This window comes from Macaca thibetana, chromosome 7, assembly GCF_024542745.1.
Source record: "Macaca thibetana thibetana isolate TM-01 chromosome 7, ASM2454274v1, whole genome shotgun sequence".
Classification (NCBI taxonomy): domain Eukaryota; kingdom Metazoa; phylum Chordata; class Mammalia; order Primates; family Cercopithecidae; genus Macaca; species Macaca thibetana.
In genome coordinates this window covers 96,736,415-96,751,046 of record NC_065584.1, presented here as the reverse complement: position 1 = coordinate 96,751,046, position 14,632 = coordinate 96,736,415, and the positions used below count along the sequence as shown (strand labels likewise).

Genomic DNA, 14,632 nt, shown 5'->3' with positions numbered 1-14,632 from the left:
CCCCATATCCACTGACAGCCACACCTGGGCTTCAGGTGGAGGTAAGGCTGCTGTTTCCCAGCGGGGCTTCTGGAAGCCCCTTTCCTTCTGCTGTGGCTAGAGCTGTGACCAAGAATGGGAACAGGAGGCTGCTAAAGTCTGGAGAAGCAGGAATCATTTGTCAGAAGAACACAGAAGCCACATGCTGGGCGTTCTGTCTTTTTAGAGATGAGCTGTTTGGGGTTTAGAAATGAGATGGAAGGAAGCAGAAGGCAGAGGGCAAGGGCGGCACAAGGACTAAGGCTGGGGGCCATGTGCAGTAGGGCCAGAAAAGTGTTCAGTGGAATTGTGGGTAGGAGGCTGAGATGCCGCTGGGCCCTGTCCCCACCAAAGATGGAAGAACTGAGGTGGAGGCAACTGGCCACTTGCCTAGGAGAGAACTCAGGCACCAAGTTAAAAAGACTCCCATGAAGAACTGCCACCTTCTCCTCGCTTCAGTCTTGGATGGTTTGCCCACGCAGAAATCAGTGGCCAGGGAGGCAGGGCCTACTGCTGGGATATCAGGGCAAGTGCCCAGTCTAAGAAAGCCACTGTGATGTCCTGTAGGCAGAGCCAGGTCCAGTGGACAGCCTCACTGAGCTGTGTCTTCATGCAGTCCAGGTCACCTCACCTCTGCATGCCTCATGGCAGTGCTCGTGGGTGCTGGCCAGGGCCTCAAGCAAGAGGTGCCACAATGGCAGCAGCACATTCTGGTAGAAAAGCAGGAGCAGCTCTCTCAGAGAGCGGAGCAGCTGATTCAGGAAATCAGGGAGCTGGATCTGTAGCCTCTGAGAGAGGCTGGTGAGGCTGTCACCAAATCAGGCAAGGTGAGAAGCACAGTGGGCAGAAAAGAAGCTGACTGTGGCATTGGTGTGAGCCCAGGCCAGCTGCAAGCTGGGCCGCACCATGGTGAGCAGGTGGGAGCCCGAGACAGGCAGTGTCTTTTCCAGTCAGCTGTATCCTTGCAGTCTGTAGGAGTAGAGCTTGGCACATGCTTGTTGGCTGGCAGGTAAGAAACCAGATGTTCGAAGCAACCGGCCAGTAAGAGAGGCCTGGAAGGAGCTGTGTGACCAGAGGTCATGGCACAGGAAGCCTACAGCAAAGACCGGCAGCAACAGGAGGAGCCGCGTCCAGGGCAGCCAAGGACCCTGAGCCTGCTGCAACAGGCCCTTGCAGGCCATGTCACAGGTGACAACATCTTGGTTGTTACCATTGCCATTCCTCAGCAGCTCCTGGTTGGTAAGCTTGAGGGACTGAATGGTTTCTTGCAAAGACTTCTGTACCTTCTTGGGAATCTGCTCCCAGGAGCTGAGCAAGTGCTCCAGCAGCAGGCTGGACTGTGACAGGTGCTTAGGGTACAGCTGCCTCCAGACACTGGCGCTGAGGGGGTCCACTGTCAGGCACTCGGTCAGGCTGCTCAGGAGCTCTTTCTTCATCTCAGGGGGACAGCTAGGGGTGGCTCTGGACAGGAAAGAAGGGAAGTAGGTATGCAGGGTGGAATCTGGCTTTGCTCTGAATGCCAGCACCTTCAGTCGGGGGTAGAGCTGACATAGCTGCTCCTGCAGGCTGGGTGTCAGGGAATTGTTCGGCATATAGGCAAAGTCCAGAAGTGGGAAGAAGTCCTTGGGGCCAATCATGCCGAAGCCCTTGGTAAGGATGGGATGCATCAGGAGCAGCCGATCCAGGTATGTGATGGCAAAGGGAGACAGAGACTTGATGCCCAGCACAGGCAGCATGATCCCCAGCCACACTTTCAGTCCCTCGGTGAGGTTGGCAAAACCCGCTTGACCCAGGGCCCACATGATGGTCAGACACTTTGCTGGTCGGCTCTGGTGGGACCTCAGTAGTTCCAGGAACTTGCCTAGGTTTGCGGTGGCAATCTTGGGCTTGTCTTGCAGGATGGCCTGGATACAGATGCGGTAACCATGTAGTGACTCCCCTGGTGTCTTATCCGGCACTTGCAGCATGGTGAACAGACAGTGGTCAAAAAAGAGCTCCAGAGCCCCTGCTGCCTTCGCCAACAGCCCTCGGATGATCCCACGCAGCCCTCGGATGATCCCACGCAGCTCCCGGCTCACCAGGCTGTAGAGATAATCATGAGTATGCTGGCTCAGCGTGGGTTCACTTAGAGGAGCTTGTAGCTTGTAGTTGAGATAGCTGGCCAGGTCCTTCAACCATATGGATGGGTTTCCAGAGAACATGCTCTGACTCTTGTCCAGTTCCTTCTGCAGGGCTGCCACATCCAGAGCTTTCAGTGCTTCCTCCAGGCTGCGGAAGCGGCCCTGCTTCTGGTTTTGGTTGGGAAGAGTTGCCATCTTCTTTGGCTACTTCTTGTTCCCTGGTTTCTTAGGCTCCACAGCAGGGGGTGAGACCTGCTCCTTATTCTGCTGCTTCATGATATTCTCAAAGCCCCGCTCATAAAGGGTGCCTGTGGTCTGGATTGGAGGGGTCAGGTCGTATTTCCACACTCCATTTGCTTCCCCGAGCGCCTGGCGGTTCCCGCCGCCGCCTCTGCCGCTGGCGCCGGCCCCAGGCCGCCTGCCCTTCTTCACCACCTACCAGCGCCCCACGCCTGAGGTCTTGGCCGCCATGGCTCGGAGCCCTCCCGCCTCGGCCTCTTCCCCAGCCTTCCCCCTTCTAGCTATTTTAAAATATAAAATATATTGTTAACTAGAATCACTCTACTGTGCTATTGAATACTAGAACTTACCCCTTCCATCAAATTGTATTTCTGTACCCATTAACAAACCTTGCTTCATCCCTCCCGCCACATCCATCTCTCCTACCACAGGCTCTGGTAACCATCATTTTCCTCTCTACCTCCATGAGATCAACTTTTTAGCTCCCACATTGTGAGTAGGGACATGTGGTATTTGTCTTTCTGTGCCTGGCTTATTTCACTTAACATAGTGACCTCCAGTTCCATCTATGTTGCTGCAAATAACAAGATTTTGTCTTTTTAATGGATGAATAGTATTGCATTGTGTGTACAACTCACATTTTCTTTATCTGTTCATCCGTGGATGGACACAGGCTGATTCCCTATCTTGACTATTGCAAATAGCGCTGCAATAAACATGGACGTGCAGACATCCCTGTGATATACTGATTTCCTTTCCTTTGGATGAATTCCCAGTGATGGGATTACTGGATTTTGTGGTAGTTCTATTTTTTCATTTCTTGAAGAAACTCTATACGGTTTTCCAATGGCTGTACTGATTTACATTACCACCAACAGTGTACCAGAGTACCCTTTTCTCTGCATCCTTGCCAACATTTGTTATTTTTGTCCATTGGCTTTTAAGTATTCTTAAATCTCTGCTCAGAAAAAAAAAGAAAGGAAAGAAAAATCTCGCTCCACTTCACACCTCTGTTTCTTCTTTCATTCGCAGCCAAATATCTTGAAAGAGCTACTTATTCTTGCTAATTTCATTTCTGTATCTCCCACTCAATCCTCAATACCTTCTCATCTGACTTTGCTCCCTTCTTGCCCTTATCACTTCACTGAAACAGCTCTCGGTAAGGTCATCAAAACCTGCATTTACATGACCTCTGTCTGATTGATACTTTTTATTCCTAACTTGATTAAATTCGCTAGAATTTGACATGCCTGATCACTTTCTCTCTTTGGTTTCTGGTTTCCATGACTTAACACTCCTGGTTTTCCTCCTAAATTAGTAATTGCTCCTCCTCAATGTCATTTGAAAATTTGCCCTTTTCTACACAGCTACCAAATGCTGCTCAAAACACGGCCTGTGCCCTCTTCTCTCTGCTCTCTCACCTCTCAGTTAGCCAACCTGGAGCACAGAAACCTAACACCCAGGTGATTCTTGAGTTCTCTCTTTTTCAACTGTGGTACTACCAATGCTGTGGGATGGACAATTTCTTGTTATGAAGTGGGGTTCATGATGGTAGCTGTCCTGTGCATTGTAGGTTGTTTAGCAGAACCCCTGACCTCTATCTGATAGAGACACTCCCCTCTCACTCCTCCAAGTTTTGACAACAAAATAATGTCTACACACATTGTCAAATGTTCCACGGGACATTTGAATCACCCTTAGTTAAGAACCACTGTTCCGCTCATTTTAGGTGAGCTCATTTACACTCATGGCTTTAATTTTCCCCTGTCATACAAATAATTAATAAATAACATCTCCATCTCTGAAACCTCTTAGGGGCACCAGATACATGTAACCATTTTCCCTCTTGATATATTAATCATAGAAGACTCAAAGGCGTTTCAAACTGAATGTGGCCAAGAATAAATTTGTAATCTTCCTCCCCTTCCCTAAAACCTAGTGCTCTTGTAGTGTCCTTTTTCTTAGTAGGTAGATTTACCATCCATCCACTTATACAAGCTGTCAGCTGAGAATCCATCTCCAACCCCTCCTTTCTAATGTTGCAAATCAAACCGTCATTGAGTTTTACTTTTTAGTCTTGAGATATAAAAGTTTTCTTAAACATTGGAGTAAAAGTTATATCTATAAAGGGAAATTGATACATTTAACTTCATAAAAAATAAAAACTTTTAAGATAGAAACACAGCAAAAATAAGTAAAAATGATATAATTTATATGAAATAAATAACAAATAAATCACAAGAAGACAAGTGAACAAATAGAAAAGAAGGCAAAGGTGAGGAGCAGGCATTTCTCAAAGGAGTGTCATGAATGGTGATGAACACAGGAAAAAAAAATGTTCATTCTTATTAGTAATCAGAGAAATAGAAAAGAAAATCATATATAACTAAAGCATTATTGTTTGATTTGCATTTGGAATTACTCCCATCCCAATTTGTCTTCCTTTGCTCTTTACCTCTTCCATCACCCCATGTCTTTTAACAGGATTACCTTTTTTAATGTCAGAGGTTCCTCTCTTAATTGTCTAGTACAGTCTGCTGCAGTCTTATATTATTGTTTGTCTGAAAATGTCTTTATTTCAACTTCATTTTTAAGCTGCATTTTCCTGGATCTAGTAATTTAGCAATTATTTTCTTTTGTTTCCTTGAAAATGTCATTCCATTGTTTTCCGGCTATTGTTGCTTTTGAGATATCAGTTGTAATTCTATGGTTTTAATAAAAGTAATGTCTTTTTAAAGAAAATTTCTGTTGCTTTTGAGATTTTTCTCTTTGACTTGATATTCAGCAGTTTCACTCTGATGTATTTAGCTGAATATCTATTTTTATTTATCCTACTGGGTACCACTGAGTTTCTTTAATCTGTAGGTTGAAGCTTTGCCTTGTTAAGGAAAACTCTTGAGTTGTTATGTCTTCAAATATTGCCTCATTTTTAACTTTCTGTTCTTCTGGGACCACAATTTTTCAAGTAAAGGCTAGATCTCGTGGAATCTACTATATCTTTTCATACTACTCTAATTTTTCCACCTTTGTGTCCTTTTTAAGCTATAGTCTAGATAATTTCTTCTGAGTTATCTTCTAGTTTAAAATTTTCCTTATGGCTATATGTAATCTAATGTAAAACCTACTCTTTGAGTAATTGATTTTGATTATTGTACCTTAGGCTTAGAAGTTTAGCTTCATCCTTTAGTTTATAATATGCTATATTATATTTTATCATTTCTTGTTCCCTGTTACATTTTCAAGCTTATCTTTGTTTCTCTACACATAGTACGGTCACTTATTTTAAAGACTGATCACACAAAATCTAAATATTTTGTGGGTCAGCTTCTCTTTTTTGTTGGTTCTTGGTTATGATGTCTTTGGTTTCTCTGTTATCTGGAAATCTTTAACTCTGTACAGTTATTTGTAGAAATAATTTGAATATCTTTGAGTAAATACCTTACTTAAGGGAAGATTTGGATTTGCTTCTGAGAAACTCCTAGGGAAGTACTAGCTCAGATACACCTTAAAACAAATTCAAGGCTGGAGGATCACTGGGAGATCTACAGATGAAACTTGGCTACAATTCCTCCCAAGGACTGGGCTTCCTCTCATTCATTCTTATCCTGACTACATTGCCTTCAACCTTCCTATTGCTCAATTTCTGCATCTGTAAAATAGGCAAAATAATACCTAGCTTGCTGATTTGTTGTACAAATTAAAGGTAGCAAGCATTGATACAGGAAAGTGATTTTTTAGACTATTGTGGATAAATATCAACAGATGTCATGAACTAATTGACTTGAATGTGTTTGATAATATAGGATGCTGTATCTCTTCTAATTTTGTATTTCATTGCTGCTTTAAATTTACTGAGAAACTACTCTTTTCATAGCTTTGACCCTTCTATACACATATTTGTAATCTTGAGCAACCAATATTGATTGATCTCTGCTGTGAGAGAGATGGTCCTTTAAGGAAACTTCATAAATACTTGATTTTGATGTTTGTATTTTTAAAATTTTGCAGTATTCATGGTAACTAGCCAATTTTAAGATATGAATACTATGTCAAGTATTTACTTTTTCTAACATTTAGCACTTGGAGTGGACAGAATCTATTTTAAGAAAAGCTTTATCCGTCTTAGTTGCTCCCCTTTGGCCTGAGGAGAGTGGAACAGGAGTTACACAAATAGAGATGATTGCCTCTCTACCCTGACAAAGTGTGATAAAGACCACCTAAGTGTTGTATGCAAGAAAGCATGGGATGGCTGGGATGAGTGAGCTATATATCCCAGGTTTTATTTAGGCCTCAGCATCCAGTGGTAACTCTGTCAATTATTTGCTCTCTCTGATCATTTGCAAGTATTGGGATGATGACACTATTTTGGGGTTAATTAAAATCATACAGTATTTATCTTTTGTGACTGGTTTATTTCATTGGTATAATATCCTCATGCTTCATCCATGTAGTAGTATATGCCAAAATGTGCTTCCTTTTTAGAGCTGAATATTTCACTGAATGCATATGTCCTATTTGGCTTATCTATTCATCTGTTGATGGGCACTTGAGTTGCTTTCATGTTTTAGGTTTTGTGAATAAAGCTGTTACCAGTGTTGGTGTACAAATATATTGCTGAGATGCTACTTTCAATTCTTTTGGTTATATACTTTGGAGTGGAATTGCAGAATCATATGGTAATTCTATTTTTTAATTTTTTGAGGAACTTCCACACTGTTGCTCTAACTTCTATTATTTCTTTCCTTCTGCTAGCTTTAGGTTTAGTTTATTCTTTTTATGGTATCTTAAAGCATGAAGCTAAGTTATTAACTTGGAATCATCCTTTTTTAAATTGATACATAATATTTTACATGTTTATGGGGTATATGTGGGTACGTTTGTTACATGCATAGAATGTGTAATGGTCGAGTCAGGGTATTGGGAGTGTCCATCGCCTTGAGTATTTATCATTTTTCTGTGTTGGGAACATTTCGAGCCCTCTCTTCTAGCTACTTTAAAATATACAATGCACTGTTGCTAACTATAGTTACCCTGCTCTGCTATCAAACATTAGAATTTATTTATTTTAACTTTATGTTTATACTTATTAAATAATTTCTCTTCATCCTCCCTCCCTCACACTTCCCATCCTCTTGTGTCTAGCATTTTATTAATCACTTCCATGAGTTCTTGTTTTGTTTGTTTGTTTGTTTGTTTGAGATGGAGTCTCTCTGTCACCCAGGCTGGAATGCAATGTCAAGATCTCGGCTCACTGCAACCTCTGCCTCCTGGGTTCAAGCGATTATCCTGCCTCAGTCTCCCAAGTAGCGAGGGTTACAGGCATGTGCCACCATGCCTGGGTCATTTTGTATTTTTAGTAGAGATGGGGTTTCATCACGTTGGTCAGGCTGGTCTTGAACTCCTGACCTCAAGTGATTCACCCACCTCGGCCTCCCAAAGTGCTGGGATTACAGGCGTGAGCCACTGTACCTAGTTGAGTTCTACTTTTTCAGCTCCCATGTATGACAACATATGGTATTTGTCTTTCCTGACCCTGGCTCATTTCATTTAACATAATGACCTCAAGTTTCATCTATATTGCTGAAAATAACATAATTGCATTCTTTTTTATGGCTAAATAGTATTCCATTATGTGTGTGTATATATATAAATAACAACATTTATGTTGTTCCTCTACATGGGTCATATTTCCCTATTTCATTTTATGCCTTATTTTTGTTGTTGTTGTTAACAATTGGGCATTTGAAAAAGCAGACACCTCTCCCCATCTTTGCAAACTGATGTGGAAGACTGTTACTACTTAGTAGGCCCACCTACCCTTGACATTAGCCTGGGTTGAAGTCTTAATGTCTTTTCAGATCTTTTCTGGGTATGCATTCTGTCTGGTGGTCCTCTGTGTGTGTGTGTGTCTCTGTGTGTTTCCTGGCTTCTTTTAAGTGTCTTAATTTCCCAAAATATCTCACTCCAGCTTTTTCTAGGGGGTCCTAAATGTTCTATTGCATTCCTTGGCCTGTAATCTCTTGACTCTAGATGTTCAATGGTCTGAAGTGCCTCTGTGGTTTTCATATACTACAGTGAGTACCACTGCCTTCTGTGAACTGGAGCTTCCTAATCCACCCTCTTGCTGACATCACACTAAATATTCACTTTTGTATCTAAATTTATATTTCAAAATTTGCATCCCTTTTCAAAAAGTAGGCTCTACACCAAAGTGTGTGAGCATTAGGCCCCTGAATCTGAATCCACTTCCGGAAGTGGGAAGAAAGAAGTTTTAACTGTGAAACAAGTTTGAATTTTCGTTATTTAAGTAGATATATAAATTGCAAAAACAAGTCATTTATATCTAAAAGTGATAAAATATTTTATTTTTATATTTTGTTTTATGAAATCAACCCACCTATCCAAAGTAACAGAAATAATCTATTCAGAGTCATGGAAAAAACAGAGTGGGCTGTTGGAATTGGAAAGAAACAAGTATGCGTGTGATCTATCTATCTATCTATCTATGTATCTATCTATCTATTTATCTATCTATCACCTATCTATTATCTATCATTTACTTCATGGCTTAGTGTATGCTCATATATGTCTTTTGAAGGGGGAAATAATAAAATTTAATCTGAGAGCCTATTTATAATTTTGACAAATGTCTGTGGACACTGGTTTTATAGTAAGATAGACTTGAATTTATCCTAGGTCTGTTTTTGTTCACTCAGAAAAGTTGCTTATCCTCTAAATAACCTTGGTTTTCTCTATCTGTAAAATGACATCATAGAACATGTTTTAGGGTTGTGATAAGAACAAAATGAGCTAATTCAAGCAAGGGTTTTAGCATAATGCCTGACATGTAGAAAACACTAGCATTCAAAAAGGAGTCATTATCATCATTTTTACTATTACTTATGAATACATATTTGGAGAAGCAGGTAGCTTGGTACGCTTATATTATCATTGGATAAATTGAGGCCAAAAGTTTAAATATTTTGTTCATAATTACTTAGGAATTGATGACTATACCTTTAGCTTGTAAAATGTAGAAATTATTAACATCTTTGCCTTTCCATCAGTTCATTAAGAACTGCAAATTATAAATGTTTCTGGACTCTGAGCTGAGTATGCAGTATCTTATGAAAACATCAGGCAGGTGGGGTTGGATTTGTTATTTTTTCTAAGAATTTAGTCCCTTTATTGCTCAAATTACTGGAAAATCAATGACTTGTGCCAAACAAATTGTTTTCTTTCTCTAGACAAGAGGCAGATCAGCAAGTTTTCATATTGCACTATTTTTGATGGCTGGAGCATCAACATTTTAGAACAAGAAAAAAATTAAAATTCTTCAACATTTGGAAAAGAAGTGCTTGTAAAACTTTTCACATCCATTCACCATCTGGAAAAGCAAGGTTTTACAGTGAGGCCTGATGATGTCTAGCGTCACCATGCCTCTTGGAAAGTTATTTAAGTTATTTCCTCTATAGGACACCATGATGTTCACCTTTCTACAACTTTACACTTGCTGAGGACATATTGTGGAAAATTAAGAGAAATATACATGGATGGCCAAGGCTGTATATAGATGGCCAAGCCTTTTTTTTTTTTTTTTTTTTTTTGAGACGGAGTCTCGCTGTGTCTCCCAGGCTGGAGTCCAGTGGCGTGATCTCGGCTCACTGCAAGCTCCGCCTCCCGGGTTCACGCCATTCTCCCGCCTCAGCCTCCCAAGTAGCTGAGACTACAGGCGCCCGCCACCACGCCCGGCTAGTTTTTTGTATTTTTAGTAGAGACGGGGTTTTACCATGTTAGCCAGGATAGTCTCCATCTCCTGACCTCGTGATCCACCCGCCTCGGCCTCCCAAAGTGCTGGGATTACAGGCTTGAGCCACCGCGCCCGGCCTGGCCAAGCCTTTTTACTGGGGAATGTTTTCAGAACAAAATGAGTTACAGGTTCAAGAGTAAAACCCAACAAATCGTGGCTCTTTTTTTCTCTACTAAATTCCAAATCAAAAGTATTTATGGAGTGCTTTTAATGTGCCAAGCACTGGGCTAGAGATTCTTAATTTTGGTGGGAATCTGTATTCTCACTCTTTTAGCATGGAAACCTTGCTTGTGTAAGGTCCTCCCAGATCTTATCCTACTTTTTCAAAGCTTGGCCAATGCAACATGTCTTCTCCCCACGTACATGGGTCTCTGTACATGCAGCAAAACGGCCCTTAGATATAGGCTGAAATAGTGCTTAATTTTCCTCATATACGAATGAGATAAAGTCTACTACAAGTAGCCAGGCTTCGATAGGGAGAACACCCAAAAACACTTAAATTAAAACTACACTTTCATTTTTGTAAGCCAAATAATTCTGGAGGAAATTGTGCTAATTATTTTTTTTTATTTTCAGTTTACACGTTGGAGTTTTGACTTCAATATGTAAGTGCATGAAAATGAATGTAGTGCAGCTTTCCTCATATGCTCCACAGTGATGTGAATTGACTGCGTGGCTAGCTGGTCACCTGATAAAGGGCACACAGAGATTCTTGTAGTTCATTAGGGACTACTCTGAGATTGAACACAGGTTTTTCTTTTTCTCGGATATATAGGTAAGACTTGAATTTCAATTTCCTGTATAGTGAATATGGTTTCTATTGTCATAATTGAGCTTTTTTCATTTTAAACACTGAGAGCTTGTTTTGAGTTTGTGGGACACACGCTTTTGGGTAAAGACTGCTTTCTCAAGGCACATATGTTCAGGCCGTGATGCAGTGGTATCATATGGGAGGTGCTCCATGAAAGTTTGCTGCTAAACTTCACCCATCTTCGTCTGAGAGGCCACATCTCTTCCCCTGACTCTGGGGATCATGACACTTTATCCATCAGCTACTATTTTTTTTTCTTTTTTTTTGAGATGGAGTCTCACTCTGTCTCCTAGGCTGGAGTGCAGTGGCATGATTTCGGCTCACTGCAACCTCTGCCTCCCAGATTCAAGCGATTCTTCTAACTCAGCCTCCCAAGTAGCTGGGATTATAGGCACAAGCCACCACACCCAGCTAATTTTTGTATTTTTTTTTTTAGTAGAAACGGGGTTTCACCATGTTGGCCAGGCTAGTCTCGAACTCCTGCCCTCAGGTGATCCACTCGCCTTGGCCTCCCAAAGTGCTGGGATTACAGGCGTGAGCCACTGAGCCAGGCCACATCAGCTACTGCTTAATGAACAGCTTTCCCTGGACAAGAGTGAAATTCAAAGGAATCCAACAGATTCCAACTTAGTCCTGAAGAGAGAAAAGTCTACATGTTAAGCAGAAAGCTGAACCACATAGAATTCAACCTTTGGTGCTGCTAGTGACAAGGAAGGATAGATTTTCTGAGATAGAGTAATAAAGAAAGAGAAATGAGAAACTAGTATATCTCCAAAGGTTCTCAAAGTATTATTCCTGGACCAGTTGCATCAACATTCACTGAAAACATGTTGGAATTAAAGATCTCAGGCTCCACCCAGACTTACTGAATCAGAAATTCTGGGACAGGGTCCACCAATCCTTGTTTTAGTCTTCCAGGTGATTCTGATACACACTCATATTTGAGACCCTCTGTTTAGCTAGACCATGCTCTTTTTACTTCAACTCATTATCCCAACAACATGATGCCATAATATAAGAGATTAGATAGTGTCAGGCTTTGCTTAACTTAGGCTAAGTCTTCAGGTAGGTACAAAAAGGTCATTCAATTAGTGGTACCTATTGGATAGGGCTCTTATACCATCCATTTTGTTCCAGCAGTTGTTAGCTCAGTTCCTGGGACACAATAGATGATTAATAAATAGATAATTAATTATTGAATGAGTGTGGATTGATGAAGTTTGAGTACACACACACACACACACACACACACACACACACAATGTGAGCCATGCGAGGGAATGAATGGGAAAGCAAATTTCTTCTTGAATACTCATAAAATCAGCTTCTAATACCAAATATTATTTCTTTAAGCCATATCCCACTGGAGCCTGTATTGCTACAATAGCATTCTGGAGATTTTCCTCCTTTCTGGTATTGGCCTATCCTAATGTATTACATAACTAGCATTCTGGAAAATATTCCTCGAGGATCACTTGCTTGCATAACTTACTTTAGAAATTCTTCCATGTTCAAGTATTTAGTTCTTTCTGTGCTGTGTGCCTATTGTATTTTGTGAATTCCTGTCTACCAAGGTAAATATCTGTCCACATGTCTCATTCCTTCACTAAACTAAGAAATCACTGTAAAGAAAAATGTGTTAGTCTGTTTTCACACTGGTGATAGAGACACACCCAAGAATGCGCAATTTACAAAAGAAAGAGGTTTATTGGACTTACAGTTCCACGTGGCTGGAGAGGCCTCACAATCATGGCGGAAGGTGAAAGGCACGTCTCACATGGTAGCAGACGAGAGAAGAGAGCTTGCGCAGGGAAACTCCCCTTTTTAAAACTATCAGATCTCATGAGACTTATTCGCTATCATGAGAACAGCATGGGAAAGACCTGTACCCATGATTCAATTACCTCCTACTGGGTCCCTCCCACAACAGGTGGGAATTTAAGATGAGATTTGAGTGGGGACACAACCAAATTATATCAAAAAATAATTTATTAATTACCTTGTATGATTCTTTTTCCTATTCCTGGGATTTAGCACTGTTCCTAAAATGACTTATAAAAATGTTTCATGTGTATTTATGTATAAGTATCACACACTAACAGATTGCCCCACTGGAGCACCCAATTTGTGTTTGTTTAATCCGTGAAAACAATTAGTTCCTGGCCATGGAGTTTATGCTCCTCCCATAATTTTATGCCAGTTTTTCAGCCTTGTACATTTCCTCTTTTACCCATCACCTCAATTATTATTTTTTACAGGTGGAGTCTCACTATGATGCCCAGGCTGTACTTGAACTTCTAGGCTCAACTGATCTTCCCACCTGAACCTCTGAGTAGCTGAGACTACTGGGGTGTGCCACCGTGCCTGGCTTCTCCTCTCACCTTTAGCTCAACAAGTCTTCTTGGAGTCCTCCCCTTACTCAAGCAGTGCTCAAGCCACCACTAGGTCATACTTTACATATCTTAGGGTGGCACTGTATTTGAGGGTTCACATTTAAATGTGCCAAATGCATGCAAAGCCTGGTTTACATTTAGGAGCTTTATAATTTTTTTGGCTTAAGCTCCGGTGTATCTGGTCTATCTGAAAAATAGACTTCTTTTTTTATTGAAAATAGACTTATTCTTTTATTGAAAAAATATATTTCAATAATTTCTGTCATTTTTAATTCCAAGAGGAACCATCACCCAGTTGAAACTGTGAACCTCTCTCACAAAGTCTAAGTGGCCCTTGATTTAAGCTATAGGCACCAGTCTCCACATAATATACTCATAAGCATCGTGGTGTGGAAATTGGCTATGTCTGCCTTCTCCAAATCATTCAATAGAGTTTCAGCTTTTCTCGGGCATTCTGCATATTTATAAAAGTTTAGCTCGATGCAGTATTCCAATAAGACCACCAGTTGTATGCCTTTCAAAGGATGTCACCTTCTGAAGGCGTTCCACATGGCTATAATCTTATTACCTCCGATTGAAGTAGTCACAGACCAAACTAAATGGTGAGTAGAGATTGGTTATAGGGATTCTCTTTTCCCATCAGAGTCAGAGTAAGTGACTGCCCTCTCCCTTGTGGTGTGTATCAGTTCTGACTTGATTGGTGAAGCCACTCCTACAGATTTCAAACTCTGTGCCAGGGTAGGAAAACACAGGTTGGCTTCACTTCATCCTCAGTCTCCTATCTTCTTTTAAGTAACCATGAGATATATTTAGGAACTGCTGGTTTCTGAGCTAATACCCATGAGGCACCAAGGCAAAAAGAAAAAAGAAAAAAAAAGGCAAGTTAAACACACTAAAACTGCTGGCCATCTGCTAATCATTCATTGCACATGTAAATTTCACTTTTTTTTTTTTTTTTTTGCATTTGCTGGCACTATTTTCACTTTTATATCCTAAATTTGTGTGGTAAGAGTTCCTTTTAAAGCATAAGGCAAAGTAGCATAGGGTGGAAAGTTATGGATTTTAGAGAAAAGTAGACATGGTTTTTCAAACTAGCTCTATTATTTGTTACATCAAGAATCCCAGAGAAGTTTCTTCTCTAATATTCCTCAAAGTTCTTATGTGTATGTTAAGGGTAATGATTCCTATCTTACAGTATTAATGAGAATTCGCTGAAGATTCATTCATTCCACAAATGTTT

The 14,632-nt window shown here is 40.9% G+C and overlaps 1 pseudogene across 1 annotated transcript; it reads right to left on the bottom strand.

Moving 5' to 3' along the window:
- Positions 1-273: 273 nt before the first annotated feature.
- Positions 274-2,609, bottom strand: LOC126958216 (transmembrane protein 214-like; annotated as a pseudogene). The gene has a single exon (XR_007727151.1). The product of XR_007727151.1 is annotated as a transmembrane protein 214-like (transcript).
- Between the last annotated feature and the right edge of the window lie 12,023 nt (positions 2,610-14,632).